This window comes from Phaethon aethereus, assembly GCF_964289735.1.
Source record: "Phaethon aethereus genome assembly, chromosome: 16".
In the NCBI taxonomy this organism is placed as follows: domain Eukaryota; kingdom Metazoa; phylum Chordata; class Aves; order Phaethontiformes; family Phaethontidae; genus Phaethon; species Phaethon aethereus.
The window spans coordinates 17,602,364-17,606,811 of NC_138592.1; positions in this window are offsets into that span (position 1 = coordinate 17,602,364).

Here is a 4,448-nt window from a genome sequence, read left to right on the forward strand (position 1 = left end):
CCCCGCGGCACACACCTGGGACAAAGGTGGCACGGGGGGGATGCTTTGGGACCCACGTGTTGTGCACAGCTGTTCCCTGCCAGCACCCGCAGCGCCTGCCGGGATGGTGCACGGCCTCGCCCCCCGCCCCGCCACCCTGTCCCCACCAACGTCCCCATTTCATGTGCCAACTGCTGGTGGGAGCAGTGTGATGGGGACAGGCTGCAGTGCGCCCTCAGCCCCCCGCGTTGCTGCTGCCACCATGCTGGGGTCCCCGGGGCGGCTGCGGGACCGGCGGCCTGAGCACCCTGCCTGGCCGGGACCACGCAGAGCCGCCCCAGGAGGAGAGCGCGCGGCAGGGCCAAGCGCGGCAAGGCCAAGCGCGGCAGGGCCAAGCGCGGCAGGGCCAAGCGCGGCAAGGCCAAGCGCGGCAGGGCCAAGCGCGGCAGGGCCAAGCGCGGCAGGGGCCCCAGACAGAGGAGCAAGCCTTGAGAGCAGCGCGATGCCGGCAGGACCGACCCAGCCCAGGCAGCCTCTGCCCCACCGGCCATGGCCCCCAGGGATGGCGCTGCCAGGGCTGGCGGGCGATGCGGTGCCCACTCAGCAATAAACAGGCAGAACTGCGCTCCCAGCCTTGTCCTTGCCGTGGAAGCAACAAACGGTGCTGGGAAGTTGTGCCAAGCAAGGGGTGGCGGGCAGGCCAGGAGCCATGAGAGTGCCGGCCATGCCACCCCAGCCCCGGGCTCCATGCTGGCAGCAGGCTTGGGGGGCCGGCCCGGGGCGCTGCTCTGGGGGGCTACGGGGACCCGTCCTCCCTCTGCCAGAGTCCACACTCTCTGTCAACCCTGTCACTTCCTGAGGACCAGGGCTTCCTCCTTGAGGGGGCCCAGGCTACGCCAGGCATCTTGCCCCAACCTGCTCCCAACAAGGAGGGGACGACAACAGCCCATCCACGGCTCCACAACCTGCCGCCTCTCGCCTGGCTGACGCGGTGTGGTCTCTCGTTCCTGGACGCCGGGCCAGCTCTCCTCCCCCTCTACCATCCCTGTCCGAGCGGCAGGAGCAGTCCCACAGGTTGGGTTCAAAGCAGGGTGGGTGGCCCAGGGGTTTTCATGGGAGGACAAGGGCCTCCCCAGTTTGGCCACATTTGCTTTATTTATTTTGGGAAGCGTGGTTGGGCACTGAGCTGAAGCGTCACCCCATGACCTCACCCAGTGTCAGCTCCTACCCTAAACCTGCAATTTTGTGAAGCCTGGATCCCACTGAGTCCCAGGCTTGGTCACCCTCACAGTGGAAAAGTGTTTCCTGATGTTCAGAGGGACCCTCCTGTGTGTCAGTTCGTGCCCGTGGCCTCTGGTCCTGTCCCTGCGCACCACCGAGCAGAGCCTGGCTCCGTCCTCTCTGCACCCTCGCTCCAGGCATTTAAGCACACCGATGAGATCCCCCTGAGCCTGCTCTGCACCAGGCTGAACAGTCCCAGCTCCCTCAGCCTCTCCTCGCAGCAGAAACGCTCCAGACCCTTCATCATCTTCATGGCCCTTCGCTGGACCCTCTCCAGTGTGTCCTGTCTCTCCTGTACTGGGGAGCCCAGCACTGGACCCAGCACTCGGGGGTGGCCTGACGGTGCTGAGCAGAGGGGAAGGATCACCTCCCTGCGCCTGCTGTGACACTCCTCCCAACGCAGCCCCGGACACCGTTCGCTGCAAGGGCCCGTTGCCGGCTCACGGTCGCTGTGCTGTGCACCAGGACCCCCGGGGCCTTTCCTGCCAAGCTGCTGCCCAGCTGGGCAACCCCCGGCACAGCCTGGTGAATGAGGCCGAGCCTCCCCAGAGGCAGGACTTCGCACTTCTCCCCGTTGAACCTCACCAGGCTCCCCTCAGCCCATTTCTCCAGCCTGACGAGGTCCGTCTGGATGGCAGCAGGACCCTGCGGTCTGTCGGCCGTTCCTCGCCCTTTGCTGAGGGTGGACCCTGTCCCATCGTCCAGATCGGTAATGAGGACCACTGGGACCAGACCCAGTACTGGCCCCTGGGGTACACCACTAGTTACTGGCCCCCGACTGGACTCTGTGCCACTGACCAAGCAGTCTCTGCTCAGCCAGACCGTACTCCAGCGGCTTCCCGAGGCAGACAATACCCACTGCTCCGCCTCGCCCACCAGGCCAGTCATTTCACGGCAGGCGGTCAGGTTTTCCTTTTCCCCCTACGCAAGCAGTCGGAGCGCCTGAAGCCAAGCCGGCTGCGGCAGGGATGCTGCGGGCAGAGGCCTGCTCTGCCCAGGTGCGGCAACAGCCACGCGGCTGCGGCGTCGCCGCGCGGCACGAGGAGAGGTTGGCCCCTGCGGCTTGGCACAGCCTCTGCAAGCCTCCCTCCCCACGGTCCCCTCCAGCTGTGCGGCCTCCATCGCAGTTACCATTCACGCTGCGCTGCAGTAAACATAAATTAAGCAGCCATCTCCTCAAGCTGGAAGATCTACACTTCGACAAAGCAGCGTTTATCCTTTAGAAATATATTTGGCTGTTTATAACCATTTTTAATAAAGATCACGCACTGCAATTCCTTAAAAGAATAGTAAAATCATTATTTATAAATTTATTCTTAGTCCAGAGAGGCTCAGATTAACACATTTGAGAAAAAGAAATGCTGTCTCAGAACTTAAGGCATTTTTTGCTTAAACATAAGCAAAAGATATTTCACAAGTATAAAGTGCACCTTTTATAACAGATTCAAAACAAACCCAAGCAACAAAATTACATTACTCTAAACAATACTTGATTTTATGCAGATAAGGGAGACAAATGCCTTCACTCTATGATGTTGTTTCTTGAAGCACAATAAGCAGCTCTTTAAAAGCTTTTGAAGAGGTCACACAACCCCTTCTAACAGTTATCTGGTGCACCTGCAGATCTGAAATACTGTTAAGGATATGAACAGCAGAGGTTGCGCCGCATCACCTTTAGACATACAAGCACAGGTACGTAAGAAAGCAGCAGAGCGCAAACGACTTCTGGTTATTTCAACAAATGAACTGTGAGTAAGTACGTGAATACTCACTCTCCTTCCCTCTGCCTAAGAGCTATCGGTTCCCGTGATAAAAAGGGCAAACGAGAGATAATCAGATATCAAGAGAGTGCTGCAGTTCTCTCTCAGTGACTTCCCATCATGTTAGTTTTCAGAAACTAACCTAGTCACCCACACTTGGCTGTCAAAATTGAATGCTGAACTCTTCTTTCCCCATTTCAGATATAAAAGTCCAAAGCTAGTTCCAATTTCTGAGCATTACTTTTGCTTTGCATTTTTAGTTTTGAGGGCGGACTTTTTCAAGCTTTTAGGTTTTATTTAATGAAAGCAGCCTTCCTCTTAGACCTGAGTAAAAGATTAGAGAAAAAAGACCTTCCTCGTTCACTTTTTCAACTGGACAGACATTTAGCAACACTCACATTAGTACTGCCAGCAAGGGAAAGATGTGAGAACCCTTGGAGTTCTACAAGGGAGAGAAAAATTACACAGGAACAGCAATCCGAGATCCAGGAGAAGGAGGGAAGGAATACAAGAATGGAAGAATTCCTGAAGACCCTGTCTACCTAGTACAGTGTAACGCAGAAACAAGGTGCACTTGGCGCAAGGAAGAGCAGAGCCAGGGCAGCATCCTGCTGGGACTTGCTAACCGTGCCAAGAACCGCTGCCTCGACAAACGCTCGGGCAGCTCTGCTTTCCTGCGAGCCCTCAAACAATGGACACTGAGCAGTTTTTGCAGTTCAGTGTGAACAGTAAAAATATAACATTCAATGTATCAAAAATACACAAAACAATAAAAGGCTGCATGTCACTGCAATGCATTGTTACTTCAAGAAAAATTGTGATCACACTTACAGCAAGAGGCCTGCATCTTCATCAGCTTTTTGAATACCAGAAAAGTAATCTTTGGTTATTAAAAAGATTCCCCTCTCCCTACTTTTATTTTTTTAAATGAAATCCGTTTTGCTATTCTTGAAGATGCCATTTATGGTTATTTCAAAGTTCTGTTACCTCACTATATTTTCAGAAGCATTACTTACTCCTCTCTTCCTCAGGTACGCAAAACAAAACAAACCCCAAAAACCTGAGCACTATCACAATCATCTTAAGAAGGCATCGGGACTAGAAGGAACAGTAATGTGTCTTCAGCACTTCTTGGAATAACAATGAATTGCAATTTTTAAAGTTACTCTTGCTACACAGTGCCAATACATTCAAAAACAAATGAGGATTGAGTTTGCGCTGCTGTAATACGTTGCTAATTTTTTAAAAGTCCATTTGGAATATGCACTTTGTTTAAGTGCCTACATTAAAACATACTGCGTTGTAAAATGCATTTCTGCATTGTTCCATAAATTCTTACAGTCCATCCAACTGGCTTTTAGAAGAGTTGCTGCTCAGGTTTACTCCTCTTCTGAAGCAGCAGACTGAATAGTGCAAGAGGAAAAACTG